Source organism: Uloborus diversus, chromosome 3 (genome assembly GCF_026930045.1).
Source record: "Uloborus diversus isolate 005 chromosome 3, Udiv.v.3.1, whole genome shotgun sequence".
Classification (NCBI taxonomy): Eukaryota; Metazoa; Arthropoda; class Arachnida; order Araneae; family Uloboridae; genus Uloborus; species Uloborus diversus.
The window spans coordinates 147116674-147133440 of record NC_072733.1 but is presented as its reverse complement, the minus strand read 5'-3'; positions in this window follow the sequence as shown (position 1 = coordinate 147133440).

Genomic DNA, 16767 nt, shown 5'->3' with positions numbered 1-16767 from the left:
TGTCTGTTGCTCTTTCAAAGAGCAGTTGTTATTGTTTTACTGATCAGCTATCAACTGTATTTAACATTTTTAATTCTAACCAACCATGAAAAAAGAAAATCAAGGTCAAATTATGCAAATCGATAGTGCTTTGCCATGCTATAGTAAATAAGAGGAATGAGGGATTTCTCTGTTTTTACTGTGCAATATCTTAGCTCCTCTGGCTCTTCCAGTCTTTCTAAGTTAAATTCAATGTTTAGTGTCTATTACGCTAGCTCACATATAAAAATAGCATCATATCAAAAAGAAAAAACAGTTATATTATGGTCATATAATTTGAATATTATTCAAATTAATCTCATTCTATCATGTTAATGAAATCATTGAACAACAAATATCGAGGAAGAGAGCCACACGTGTACATTCCATCTTTCTAATTTTAAAGCTCTTGTTGGGAATTTTTCCTCATATTAATTTGTAAAATTTGTTTTACAGGTTATTCAGCTGACTGATATTTGCTGGGATACATGTGTGGACAAACCTGGCAATAAATTAGACAATCGAACTCAAACATGTATGACTAATTGCGTTGAACGTTTTATAGATGCTTCTTTAGTATTAACTAATAGATTTGCTGCTTTGTTGCAGCGTTCAGGTGGGATGTGAAATCTTATTGAGGTTATTTAAATGGCGGAAAGTAAGAAACTTAAAAATAGCAGTGTTAACTCTCATACAATTGTTTTAATGGAAAATTCATGAGAAGCTATTGGCATTGTTTTATCTTTTAAAGAATTGTATTGTCAGTGATCATTCTTTCCAATAGTTTGAATTTTTCTATTGAAACAAGGTGACGAATAACAACAATCCAAATTGTAGTCTTAAAAAAAGTGCCTTCCGTTTATTTCTTTATTATTGTTGCATTTCTTTGTAAAATATGGTTTAGTAATAATAATTTTCAAAAAAGACACAACCTGCAACTGGACAGCAATGACTTCTAATGTGCCTTTGGAAAATTTATTTTTTTCATGAGCAATACTCTTCTTAAAATATTAATGTAAAAATGTAGATATCATTTCATAAATAAAGAATTATTTCATAATTTATATGTTTCCTTTTTTTTTTCCGCATATTTTGCATTTCCTTTTAATCTGGGTAGGGTGTTCGCTAAAGCTTGTGTCTATTTCAAACAAAAATTCTTAACAGCTTGCAAAAAGCAAATTCTTCATTATTTTCCTATTGAGTCTGATTGTTTTTTTAGTTAATGATGAATTCCTCCTTTGGAGAGAAGCAAATTATAACCAAAGTCACTAGGTTCATTGAACATGATAGCAAAACTGATACTATGAAGAAATAAATCACTTGTAAATGTAGAAACAACCCAGCACTTTCATTACCTCGGCCATTTTTTGGTCTTCATTAGTACAAGTTTTCGAAACTCTACAGTAATAACATGTATTTCCTTCGGTCATTTGTGAATACCCTAAACGGGGGTTACTTGGACCCAAAATTTCATATTTTTTACGGGTTTTACACTGATTTTTTTGGTTAAACCAATAATATGCACTGATACCCTTATTTTAACCACTTTTCAAACGTTCTGCTCCCACCTTAAACCTTTTTTAAACTACAATTTTATTTTTTATAAATATTGTTTCTATTTTTAAAGACTGGGTTCAAGTATGGTCCAACTCAGAAAATCCATAAGAAAAAGCTGTAGAACAGTTAGTGGTATCAAGAAGTACCAATGATTTTGAAAGAAAACTCAAAACGTACATTCTAGGGAGGGAAAATATTGATATAAATTGCTAATTATTTATGTAAATTAAAATAAAATCAACGTATACATAAAAACATATTTTTGGACAAACTTAATTTCGCAAATATAAATATGGTTGCGTCAGAGCAACAGTAAGATATATTAGTGTTATTTTTGGGATTAGAGATCTTACTGTTGCTCTGAGACGACGATATAATCTAACTGCAGCTAAAACCAATTGAAATGCTCATTATTTAAACATTAGAAAGAATGAAAACTCATCTCTTTAATGACTTGGATGGATTTATATTCTCTGATAGTATTTAATACCTGCTCTTCCTCGCCACTAAACACTACAGGATGCCCGGGCTTGTTTTGTGAACGATCTTTTAATATCCTTTTTAGAGTTCATTTACTTAAGTCAAAATGGCCTGACGCCACTCTCTAAGACATTTCTCCGGACTTAATTGATTCTGGACACAATTGTAGTTTTTCTTCTTAAATATCCGCATTATTTCCTGCTTCAAGATGTTCTCTTTTACTTTCATACCCTTGTTATCCCCTGATCTGCAAATAAACGAGCATAAATAGTAACTAACCTCTTTATTTTAAAAGATTACACAGGGTACTTGAACGCTGGGTTCAAGTAGCAGCCAGTGCACTTTTACTAACTTATATTAGTTACTGTGTTAATTATACACTGAAGAGCCAAAAAAACTGGTATAGGCATGCGTATGCAAATAAATTGATATGGAACCAATCAGAATACGGCGCTGCGGTCGGCAACGACTATATAAGACAACAAGAGTCTGACACAGTTGTTAGATCGGTTACTGCTGATACAATGGCAGGTTATCACGATTTAAGTGAGTTTAAACGTGGTGTTATAGTCGGCGCACGAGAAATGGGACATAGCATCTCCGAGGTAGAGGAGAAATTTGGATTTTCCCGTACGACAATTTCACGAGTGTACCGTGAATATAAAGATTCCGGTAAAACATCCAGTCTTCGACATCGCTGCGGCCGAAAAATGATCGTGAATGAACGGGACCAACGAAGATTGCGAAACATCATTAAACGTGACAGAAAAGCAACCCTTCCGCAAATTGCTGCAGATTTCAACGCTGGGCCATCAACAAGTGTCAGCGTGCGAACAATTCAACGAAACATCATTAATATGGGATTTCGGAGCCGAAGACCCACTCGTGTACCCTTGATGACTGCTCGACACAAAGCTTTGCGCCTCGCCTGGGCCCGTGAACACCAGCACTGGACTGTTGAAGACTGGAAACACGTTGCCCGGTCTGATGAGTCGTTTTCAACTGTATCGAGCGGATGGACGCGTACGGGTTTGGAGAAAACCCCATGAATCCATGGACCCTGCATGTCAACAGGGGACTGTTCAAGCTGGTGAAGGCTCTGTGATGGTATGGGGTGTGTGCAGTGGGGCTGATATGGGACCACTGATACGTCTTGATGTGTCTGTGACAGGTGCCACGTACGTAAGCATCCTGTCTAATCATTTGCACCCATTCATAACCATTGTGCATTCCGACGGACTTGGGCTATTCCAGCAGGACAATGCGACAGCCCACACGTCCAAATTGCTGCAGAGTGGCTCCAAGAACATTCTTCTGACTTTAAACAGCTCCGCTGGCCACCAAAATCTCCAGACATGAGCATTATTGAGCATATTTGGGATGCTTTGCAACGTGATGTTCAGAAGAGATCTCCCCCTCCTCGTACTCTTAGCGAATTATGGACAGCCTTGCAGGATTCATGGTGTCAATTGGATCCAGCACTACTACAGACATTAATCGAGTCCATGCCACGTCGTGTTGCGACACTTCTGCGTGCTCGCGGAGGCCCTACACGATATTAAGCAGGTGTACCAGTTTTTTCGGCTCTTCAGTGTATAGTTATAACCTTGAAACACTGTCATTTTATTCAGAAATAGAATGCAAGCATGAAACTATCTTTACATTGATGATATCAGATGTTTCCATGAACAAACATGTGAAAATGTGCAGACACTAAAAACAACTGTTTAAACAACTTGCAATCATAACCTCAATCAGAAAAAGGCTGGAATAGCAGAAACTTCGTTTCATGCACCAGACTTTGCCTAGTATTGCTACCTGCCATTGAGAAGGTTTTTAAAGTCTACACATTGAGTTTTATAGGATCAGGATGGATTTTAAACACTTTTCTCATGAGTTCCAGTAGCCCCGCTTTACGGTATTGTTACTTTACGGTTCACTGTTTGAACTACAGGTTGCGTTTGGCACCTTTCAGGGGTGAAAAGCTTGTTCACTAGCGGCACTCAATACGGAGCCGAAATGACACCTCTTATTTGGGTAAAAAACAGGCACCTTCTAAAAACAGGGGTCCCCAACCTTTTTTACTCAAGGGCCGCATTGTACATTTTTGACGACAAGCTAACCATTGGCACAACTACAGAACACTTTTAGTCGAGGGAGGAGGGGGGGGGAGGGGTTCAAGGAATTCTTTTGAAACTTGTGTTCTAAAAACGCAGTTTTAGACGGTCTTTCGTGATTTTAGGGGGCAAAAGATATAGGGGCTCAACGGAAACTTTACGCTGTAACTATTGAAAATTTTTAATTGAAAGATTTCTTTTCGATATAAATTAAGATTTTCCCGCAACATTTTTTTTTTTAAAGTCTCTTTGTTTTCCCAAGATACGTTTTTTTTTCTCTTTAATATTAATACATATTTTTGAAAAATATTCAACTCAGCATTCTGGAGAGGGGGCCCAGAATCTGTGGGCCCCGCCTCTGGTTACATCAGTGGGGCCATCAATTCATCAATATTCAGTTAAGATAGTCTAAATCAGCACTTGCCTCACGCTTTTTTTTTTCCATATTAATTACTCAAAAAATTTTTTTTTTTTTTTTTGAGGTTTCGTGGACATAATTTTTTTTAATAACGCTTGAAAGGAAATTAGTATCAAATTTTTTTTTTTTAATTTTTTTTTTTTTAAATTCAGTTTGTAAGCTTCCAGCGGGCCGTAGATGGGAGACTACTGTTCTAAAAGATAGGCAGTGGGGGTGACAAGAAAAAACCTTCGGAGAGAAAAATGGCACCATTACTGATTTCCACTGTAAATCCTTCTCCCCCCCCCTCTCCCGTATTGTGTGTGTTTTTGAATACAGTTGTGTAGTTGTTCTTTTTTTTATTTTTATATATCTAGTTTTTATTCATGATATTCTACGTCTTGGACATTTTTCACATTGAATTAAGTACTGGAAATGATTAAAACTTGTAATTACAGCATTTGATCACATTTCTGAGTTTTCAACATAGTTAAGAAGCGTTCATTGCTTTAATTCATCTAATCGTGCTCTAACTCAGTGTTTCTCAACCTCTTGTGACCCATGACAGGTAAAAGCAAATGAAAAGAATTGCGGACCAGTGAGATTTTTATCCTTTTCTTAAAATTAAATGTATGAATAATAATAATAAAAATATAAACTCTGGGGCCGTTAAAAACGTGTCAAAAATTCTGCGTATTGATTAGTTTTTTTTTTAATTTTTAGTAATATTAAAAATAAATAAAACAATAAATAAACAATAATAAAAGTTACACTTTTTGAAGAATTTCCCTTGTATGACTTTCCATGACCGTTTCCATCAGCGTCGGAGCACATAAATTTCCAAGTGCTCGGATACCCGGTGTTTATTAGAAAACACTGTTCTAACCAGGGGTTCCAGACGAGTGAATATATTCTCTCTAAGGTGAAAGCATGGTGCCCAAGGGTGCCATGCTGGCCAGGAAACACAGCAGGGGTGCCAAAACAGCAGGCAGTCGCAAAAATGAATCATTACGCGTGCGCTTTGACTTCGACATTCATTCAACCACTTCAATATGGCGGACGCAGGATAATTAGCTCGATGTTAAGTTCACATTGAATTAAGCAAAATATTTGATTAAAACTCAACTTTTCTAGGATTAAACTCCAAAATGACAAGTAAGTACAGCTTTTGATCACTTTGTAACTCTCGGGGCTTTCAAACAAAGTTAAAAGTGTTTATTAAAATTACGTTTACTGCTTTTTATTGTTCAACGGTTACTCCCAGGAAAAAATGTCAGCATAAAACCTGCATTGAACTACAGGTTTTAGGAAGGTTAATGCGGGTTTTTCAAAGAGAAAACTTGGATACAGGTTTAATGCAGGGACAATGCAGGTAATAAACAGGTTTTAGGAGAGTAATTTAACTTTGCATAAAACAACACAGGGATTTGACGGGTAGATGCAGTCACTGGAGAATAATTTGAACTTAGAAAATTTTCTACTGACATCAGTACAGGTTTTTCGAAGGAGAATTGAAAGCAGGTTTTATGCAGGGAAAGTTCTAGTTATGTACAGCTTTTTACATGGGCGCCCATATGCAAAATTTGAAGAAGGGGAGGGGGGGGGGGGGGGGCTCAGATGTTTTCGTTGTGGTTTTGCAAGATATTTTCCACATGGGAACCGCGTTTTCAGTTGATTAGAGTAATTAAAATTTGACATTTTTAATAACTTATTCATTAACGGCTGGAGAAGAAATGTTTTTACATTTTTGTAAAGAAAAGAGTACTAAAAGCAAAAAAGTTCTAATTTCTAAAGGAGAAGGGGGGCTTGAGCCCCCCATTCCCCCTCATATGGGCGCCCATGGTTTTTTAAATCTATGATGATTGCAATTCAACGTTCTAAAAAATAGTACAGGAATTTGAGGAGTGAATTCAACCATTTTAGAAAGACTTTATAGTTTTCTACTGACAAACAAAACAGCAAGCCCGTCATAAGCCCCCCCCCCCCCCCCCCCCCGGCTTTCGAAAACGAATGTGAGAGTGATTTTTGCTGTTTTCTTTCCTCCTAGTATAACTTACATTGTTCTCGACAGCCTATAAAACTCGAAAAGGAGAGTTTTTCGGAAAATTTTCTTTAATATAGTTATACTTTTAGATTGGGTTTCCATTTCAAACGAGCTATTTTTGAATTGTTATCCTGATTTTTTTCCCTTTTAAATAAATATATTTATTCAAAACCGTAGTTTCAAAAAAATGCTTCTCTCCACGAAGAGCGTGCGGTACTCAGAACATTCAAGTGAAAAAAAAATCAGTTTTCTATCCTGCCGGTAAAACAATATATTTTTTGTAAAAAATGCTTTTTTTAAGCTAGGGATCCTCCCCCAAGAGCACAAGAACACTCCCTTGTAAAACTACTGAACTTCCGAAGAAGCGAGATCCCCCAAAGAAACGAAAAAATGTCGAAAGAATCCCTTCTGAAAATTTTAATGGCGAATGATCCCCCCCCCCGCCGGATACACCCAGCTCAAAGAAAATCAATATTAAAAGAGACTTGAACGACTTTTTGCTGGCAAACTTCTGTAGATCCTCACAGAATTTTTGAAAAACGAAAAACATTCATCATTTGAGCACAAAAGACATAATATTATAAGTTTTTCATGCTTTTTAAAAATAGATACTTTGTTCACCATGCAATCAGTACTGCGCGTGCGCACATTGTAAAAGGCGGGAGGTTTCGACGATGCTTGTTCACGAAAAAGTGGCAACAGCCAAAAGCTACGCCATCGCCATGTTGATTGTTTGTTTACGGAAGTGTATTTTTAGCTCTTTGCTCTTGTTAGTTAAATAAGTATTATGTGTATTAATCTTTCATCTTCCCCGTGAATATTAGTTTATTATTTAGTTCCGGAAGTCAGTAGCACTTCACTAAATTTATATTCAAAAACAGTTGACCATTAAAAATTTTCTTTAGTACTATATCTCTTAGCGATTCGTACAGTACCTGCGATTTTGATCTTTCTCAGCAGGCTGGGTCTCACAAGGGATTCGTACAAAATGCATTGCCAGAATGTATTCGATGCATCTTCTTTTTATTTATTTATTTTATTTTTTTGCGTTTATCTTTATAAAAAAAATTTTGAGATCATGATTAATCTTTCTGTAGCTAAATTATAAAAGCTCCCTTTTGTCATGACAAAATAGAAGCTTATTGTCGTATTAAATTGACAAAAGGAATTGTTTGAATTCCTTTTATCATTGATTATCATCCAAAAATCAGCTCAACATAAAGTTTAATAAAAGACCTGCTTAAAACTTTCAAGCCGAAGACTTTTTTGATAACTTTATTAAAATACGTGTGAAAAAGAATTAATCTAGGTAAAATTTAGTTAAATTTAACTATTTTTAATTAATGAATTGTTGATTGTATATTAATTATGAATTAATTTTGTTTTATTATGATTATTTCTTGTGTGTACAATATTGTTGATTGCCTATCAAATTTATCAATATACCTGTCTAATTATCAAAAGAGCTGAAAAACGACTTCCGTATACACACAATTGGTTATTTCTAATATATTCCACGGTAAGAAAAAGTTGTATTCAGTTTTAGGTTTTTAGTGATTCTTCCCTCTCAATTTATATATGTCTCAAACAGAAAAAAAAAAGTGAATTAAATTTTATTATTTTAAAAAAAAATCGAATAAAAAGGGATTAAAGGTTTAAGGGAGTGGCCGCTAGGGCTGGTCCATGTATCGTAAAAACCAGTGTACATCCTATATCGTTTAATCAGTTTAGAACTTTCCTGTAAGCCTACGCATCAATACCTCACCGACTACGAATCCAAGCACCAATGTACAGACACAGGGCTTCAATTGTTGCCATTTTAATCTTAATTGTTTCAAAACACTTGTTGAAGCTGTGGCACCCCAATGGGAGGTCCAGGTCACTGTGACAAACCTACCAAAAATGTTCATTGTCGACAATTTTCTTGTGATTCGATAAATTTAGAGACTGCACATTAAAATTTATTATGATTTTTTAAAAATTAATAATGATGTTTAGATACATGTTTGTGCTCATGCTCGTATTTTATCATTCCGTAAAATTCAGAACATCATTCGACAAATTAAGATTTTTTTTTTGAGCAACTTAAAATTTTCTTTTTTTTGAATGACACAAATAAGACTGGAGACGTACCGAGTAGCAGTTTGACTGAGTACTCGGCCGAGTACCGAGTTCCAATTATATTTTAAGAAGAACTATCGACTCACACGTGACGAATTTTGAAATCATTTTCAATAGTAGTATAGACTTCCATGTCTAAATAATTTTTTACAACTACTTGGTATTCACCGAGTGCCTGATCAAAATTTGGCCGAGTACCGAGTACTCGGTACGTCTTTAAATAAGACAAAAGAAGCTTTAAAAGCAAAATTGAAGTCAGGCGGAAAAAAGTCTCTCTCTCTCTTTTTTTTTTCAAAGAAGCAGCTTGTTGAAGTAAAAACTATTATATATATAGCACATCATCTAAAAGTATAAAACAGTTCAGAAATTTTCTTCAGAGTCTGAAATCAAAATTTATAGAATGAAGGACCACTTGTTAAGGTAATTTTGTGTGTCAATAATTTCAGATATGTTTTGGACATGAATTAAAGTTTTTGACAATTATGTCAAAAAGAGGTTTCTGACCCGACAGTAAAACCCGCGGTCACACACACAAAACCGGATAAAACCATCACCTGTCAAAAACTTGCCAACCCTGTGGATTGTGATAGAAAATTTTCATGAAAAATCATACGTTGTTTTGAAATCTTTTTTTCCCAGCCTCTCTTAAGTGTGCAACATTAATAAAAATATTGTTTTCAATGTTTCAAATTGATTAAAAGGTAAGTGAAGTAGTTTTTTATGTTTCATTTGGTTTTATTTCAGAAAGTATAAATTATATTATTTGCAATACTCTCAACCACTTTGATGTCAAAAACTGATTTAAACTTGAAAACTAAAAACTGCTAAGTTGATGCTGAGAAAATTGGGCAAACTTTATGTGTAAAGTAATTTTTCAGCACGTGTTCATTTAATTATATTTAATATATAACATTAATTGCATTAAATATATATGTTTCAATAATAACTTTAATCAATTATTGCTAATAACTTTTGAAGCCGCCTGGCTTCAGGGGGAAAAACTAATTTTCCAGCAGTGGACTGTATATTGAGAATGTTGACTGCATTGATGAGTCGTGGTTAAAACAACAAACAATTAAATTTATTTACAATTAGAATATGAGCATAATATTAAAGTAAGACTAGGATACGCATGTATCCTTGCAAAGGATTGGTAGCGAGAGCCCTATAGCTGCATCCGCTACAACGTTGAAAGTGCATCTCCCGAGGGGTGGTTTCCCACGCTCCTCTCACAATGGGGGCTTTAGGGTTGCTTGGCGAAGCCAAGAGCCAAGACCCCAAGCGTTGCTCCTTATCGCTCGGGGGCCCGCGCAGAGGCGTTAACAACTTTAATAAAAGAAGTTCAAGTCATCATAGACCACATCAACATTTTATGATTGCTTGATCCAACTAAGTTGAAATGACATGACATCTTTAGTAATAATACATCTGAAAGTCGCTCTGTCTGGATCTCTGTAACGTGCATAGCACCTAGACCGTTTGGCCGATTTTCATAAAATTTGGAACAAAGTTAGTTTGTAGCATAGGAATGTGCACCTCAAGGCGATTTTTCGAAAATTTGATTTTGTTCTTTTTCTATTCCAATTGTAAGAACATTTTCCCGAGCAAAATTATCATAAGATGGATGAGTAAATTACCAAGTCATCATAACGAGGAACATGGGCCAGCCAATTGGGGAGAGATTCACCATACATTTTTTGTAAATATACAGGCGAGCCAAATGACTTTTTAATTTTCTACTAAGGGCAAAGCCGTGTGGGTACCACTAATTTAAAATAAAATAGGTAGCACTTAAAGGGTAATGAGGTGTCATATCAAATCATTACAGAAAAATAGAATATTTTGCCTCTCTCACATTTTTTGAGGAGATAATTTTCCTTTCCTTCTTAACTTCAGTAAAAACTGATCTTTACAAATAATGCAATCTTGATGGAAATATGCAACTTAATTTTCTTACATCTTATGAGACATACAACATCAACCTTACTACTGTCAACGCTCTATATAACGACCTTCTATTACTGCGACCGATTCATGAAGTCCCATTTCCAATTCCATAGATGCAATGTTATTTTACTGTCCATTAGAGCGTCCGAACTGAACCGTTCATTCCAATATAACGTCCAAAACTAAATTTAAATTTGTTCTAATCTCAGGACTAACTATCCGAAAACTAATGTTTTAATACTATACGTTTCTAAAGGTAAAATATGTTCATTTAAATGAATTATTTTTTAGTATAAGGTAAAAGAAATAATGAAAATAGCGCACAGACATCACAAATGGAAAAAGTCTAAAAAAGCGGAAAGCTTCTACAATTGTAGCATAAAACTTTAAAAAAGAAAAAAAAAACTCACGCAATTTTTTAAAAATTATTTTGTTAGTTTCTTGATTTTCTTCTAAAATGAAGCATAACTATGAGAAATTATTCGTGCATTTCCAAAAACGACTTAACTTGCAATACGTTATTACGACCTCTCGTTATAGCGACCGATTTTGTTTGAACGACTGGGGTCGTTATAACGAACGTCAACTGTATAACAAAACATTTGATTATTGTAACAGAAAAAAAAACTTCTAATGCTAAGTGTTCATAAATATGTAAAGTCAATAAACAGCTATTTTTTAAAAAAATATGCTTGTGATAAAAAAATAATATTCAGTCAACTCATATTAACTTGAAGTCCCAAAAGACCAGCTAAAAACGTATGAGTTATTGGTACTTTGAGCTTTGGGGAAGTTTCCACAACAGTCTCAAGAGTTTGAGAAACGATGAAAATTCAAGATAAAGGAATATTCAAGTTATCGAGATTTGACTCTATTTAATAAGTTAACGATGATTAATAATAATACAGTAGCCCCTCGTTATATCGCTCTTGTCGAGAGAATATAAAAAAACGCCATATAACCGAGACCATTAAAAACAGTGATCTCTTTAACCTTCAAGTAACTCATATGTGCATCTAAAATTTTTCTGGCCTGTTCCTATATTAAGCTGATTTTCCGAATAAAAGATAGTTGTCTGACCAAATACTTAGAAAACAAATTAAAATTATCTAAAGTTTTTTTAATTGTTTTTTTTACTGGTGAAATAAGAAATCAAATTAATATTTCAATTTAATTATAATTAAGAATTCTAATTGATATCTTGAATATTTTACATGCCCTGCCGGTCATGTTTGTCTGAAAAATAGATGCCCAAATAAAAATTTTATATGTTCGGTTTTTTATTGAAAATAACAAAAATATTTAAATTTGTCATATAGCATTAATCAGACCAAAAATTTAACAGCATTATATCTGAAACAAGAATTATTTCAATATTAAACAGGAATGGAAGTTTAAATAAATAGTACATAATAAATTGCCAGTAAAATTACCAATAATCAATAAAAAAAATTATAATAATTATATGCCAAGCCGGGCATATAAGGGTTAATTGTCCAATCAGAATTTTTACAAGCCCCAGGTATGTTGGGCAATATAATTTTTGAGCCCTGCTAGATACATTTAAGGATTTTAAATTGAAATGAATTTACTTTACACCTAAGACACAAATACATGAACTGCTTTAAATTGACTTGAAATAAAGATACAAATAATATGGTTAAAAATTTTCACCACAGTTATTTGGTATTCAGCCAGATATTCAGTTAGAATTTTGACCAAATATTCGGTTTTTAGCAAAATTTGGTACTCAATGCATCTTCAAATTTAATTGGTATTATTTCTTAAATTTTATAAATCTTATTTACTGCTGTGAGTCATGTCACAGTTGTTAGGCAGGGACCTCAAGTTAGTAAAGCCCTGACTGCTTTGGGTTTATTCTTACTTGGAGGTCGTCGCTAAATAATATAGATGCAAGCATGCTCTCCATATGCAGATCTATTATTCGAATAATAATCATTTAAGTTCTCGACAGGGATGCCAAAATATTTTGTGTTAACCGAATTTCGTGTTAACCGATTTCCACGTTTACCGGATTTTGTGTACGCACACATTTTTTTTTTGTTCTTGTGTCTCAGAAAATATAAGAACCAAGTACCTTTGTACAAACATGTACACCCAAGCATTTATGTTTATAATTTCTAAGTAAGAAACAAGTAATTCGAAACAGAGGCAATGGCTATTCGAACCAGTTCTCTGCGATAGTGCATTTTCAAACATCTGATTTTTCCTTGATCTCAAGACTGGAATTTCACTGCTGTGTTGATGGGTAAAAAAAAAAAACACTTGATCGCTTTTAGACCTTAAACCTCTACTTGGGCAAAGCAAGTGTCCAGAATTAGACTTTTTTTCACAATGAAATTTTAAATCTAGGTTTGTCAGCCATTTGTCGAAGATTTCACTGTTCATCCCAGCTTTTTTACTGCAAGCATAGTCTACAACTAAATTTAGTACTTTCTTGAACAACGTGGTTTTCCCGATTTTCCTACACAAGGAAAGGAATTTTCTCGCTGCCAGCCATGTCGCTTGCATTCAAATGCAGATCTTCCGACTTTCGAAAGTAATTTTATGTTTAAGTATGGCGATTTTCTTTTTTCTTTTCCCTTTTTCTTCAAGACCTTGAAATTTTCTCTGTCTTATGCGGGATTTTGTCTAAATCCTCTCCATGTTAAAGAAATGGTTTAAGACTAATTTGTAGCTTTGTCTGACAAGGAATGGCATTTCATTTGCATTAAGCAAGTTCGTTTTAACAAGGTTCGACTGTATAACATGTTATAATTGCCGAAGCTTAAATAATTAAATATTTTCAGAATCACAGAAGTGTAGCATTTGATCAAACTAGAAAATTAGTTAAAATTATTTATGCGATTTTATTTTCAATTCAAATTTTAAACTTTCTTTCACCATATCCTATTTATACCAATAAATTTATTCAATGATTTTAACCTGCTTATGTATTAGAATTTGCCAGTTAACTAGTTTTTTGGTGTTCCAGTTCCAAGTTAGCATACTTTATTCTGAGTATAAATTTGAGTGGATGTGTCAAGACTGTTTCAAATCATTCTGTAGACTACCGAGCACTAATCATACATGAATGTTGTCGCAACCCATTGGTTCAGCCGCTCTTCACTCCTTGTGTTTAGAAATCTTGATACAGTTTTTGCATGTGATCTATCTATAGGTGTTTCAAACGAGGGGCTCTGTAATAAAGAAGCCGTGAATACCAGAGCTGACCCCTTTGTCTAGCGGTGTGAGAAGTCTGACTTTGAATGGGGAGAGCCTAGGTTCGAATCCCGGTTTGGGCATAGATGTACTTTCTCTCTCCTGTCCTTGTGCAGGGGCGGACTGCCCATCGGACCACGGGCCGGTGCTTCCACCTGCCTGTCTCCCTCGCAACTGGAACTACAGATTTTTTTTATGCCTCGAACAGGTTTTTTTTTTTTTTGGCTTCAACTTTTTCACACCTGTGCTCCTTATTTTTTATCCTTTTACTCCCTCGGTTTTCATCCTGCGCCCTCAAACTGGTGCGCCTTTGGTTTTTTTTTCTATTTCCAACTTCCCGAACCTGTGCACCTTTCTTTTTAATTTTTGCGCCCTTTGGGAATCAAGGTTCACACCCTCTTGGGTTATCCAGTCCGCCCCTGCCTTTGAATGCTCTGTGAATAATAGCTCACCCGTTAAACGTGTCCTTATGGCATGTGTGTGTACAGCGGAAATCAGACTTTACTCCAAATTACAGTACAGTTGGGAAAGTGAAGCAACCTATCCCAAAAGTTGCCAACCCAGCTGGTACAAGACAACAACAACTACATGTGTTTGACTTTTTCTATACACTGAACCTGTACAGAGTCTGAACGTAAATCGAAAGCTTTTCAACGCCGATTATAATGGATTAAAAAGCCTGTACAGAGCCTGCTGGTACATCAAAGGTGCAGGCTATTAACAGTTAATTCGGACAAAAAAACCTGAACAGAGCCTGTAGGAAAATTGAAGGTACAGGTTATTAGCAGTTATTTCGAACTTAAAAACCTGAACAGAGCCTGCAGGTAAATCAAAGCCGCAGGTTATTAGCAGTTATTTCGGACTAAAAAACCTGAATAGAACCTTCAGGTATCTCGAAGGCGCAGGCTATTAGCAGTTATTTCGGACTAAAAAACCTGAACAGAGCCTGCAGGTTTTGATCAGGTTTTACGTAGGGAAATTAGTCCGAAATAACTGCTAGTTTTACGAGGTTTTTTTTTGAAGGTTTTACGCTGACATTTTTTCCTGGGCTGTAGTGCTATTTCCAACATTCAAAACGCTACTAAAAATATCTGTCATTATTTTCTTGAGTACTCAATAAATAACATTTAACCACCAAAATATTAACCGGCAATAAGATAATCAATAATCAACAAGTGAGATGAAATAATGAAAAAAAAAAAAAAATGATTCTTGTACTTCGTAGATTATAACAGAATAGCAAGCGGAAAAAAATGAGCTTAAAAATAAATCTCTCTGCGTCTAGTTTTTTTTTTTTTTTTTGCTTTTTTATTCAAGTGTTTGAATTATTTCCTGTTAGCGGTTATCTGGTTGGTGTTATTTTGTGAAGCTGATAATATAGCGTTAGAAATTTCTTTTGGTTTTTAAAAGTGTCGAAAAACTTCATGTGCATTTTATTTTGTTACTCATGATACTCTTGATTGTAATTATGAACGATTTTGTTTTTCCGTAACTGTAATACCCTAGAATATTTTTGGCTATTCCTGTAAATAATCCATAAGTATCTCTACACATCATTTTCGGTACGGATCATGCTCTAGTAAATGTCATTAACATATTAAAATGTTTGAGCAATCCAAATGGGAAGTTTTAGAGTTGCGATTCTCGACCGGCACCGGTCCTCAGAGGTTTTGCCTCATTCAGGTTGCTATTTCTTTGTTCAAATTGAATAAGTAAATGAACAAATTAAAATAAAATAAAATAAATTTAAAGGAAAAATATAATAATGACATTTTTTGTACATAAATTTTATAATAAATCGTGTAATTTTCTATAATTTCTCACAAATAATTTTGATTATTGACTTAACTATCATTATTGAAATTATTACTAGTCTTTAAATTTAAATATATTTGTGACAGCTCTTTGATATCAAGTGAAGGGGGTAGATATTTATTGTTTTATTTATTTTTAATATTACTAAAAAAAACTCATCAATACGCAGAATTTTTTGACACGTTTTTAACGGCTCTAGAATTTTTATTTTCCTTATTTTTATTTATTTATTTATTTTTAAGAAAAGGATAAAAATTTCACTGGTCCGCAATTCTTTTCATTTGCTTTTACCTGTCAGACACTGAGTTAGAGCACGATTAGATGAATTAAAGCAATAAACGCTTCTTAACTATGTTGAAAACTCAGAATTATGATCAAGTGCTGTCATTACAATTTTTAATCATTTCCAGTAGGGGAGACCGGGGTTAGTTGTTACAATTTTTTTCAATATTTTTTTACGCTAAACTATTTCAATTATTTACACGCGTGAAATTTTAAAATGCATCTAGAATGTTTAACATTCATAACAGTTTTTTTTTTTTAAATGAATAGAAGCCACTACTCCAAAATATTTCAAGTTTTTTGAATAGATGTAGATTGTAACAACACCCCATCGCAGGGCATGTTGTTACAGTATATGGGGTTAATTGTTACATGAGATATATTTTAGTAATAAAATGAATTTTACACATTTTGTGGTTTATTCTGTTAAATTTTAAAAATTCTTAACCACATTAAAAATCAAAACTTTTTGGCTTTACAGATTTACTTCATTAATGACTTATTCTAATAAACTATCATTATCATTGTCCGCGAATTACAATTTTTACAAGCATATAATTTATCAAACTTAGCACATCGGTCATGTGTCCATTTGTCACAATTACGACATTGAAGCCGTTTATTTGGTTTTTTGGATTCTGAGTACGGGTTTAGAGCCCTCTATGCAGAACCAGGGTGCTTATTCCAAGCTCGAAATTCACCTTGCGAGATTAGTTCTGATCGTCTCACTAGATGGCGTTATAGGGAAAATCGCAGTCTCGCAGAAT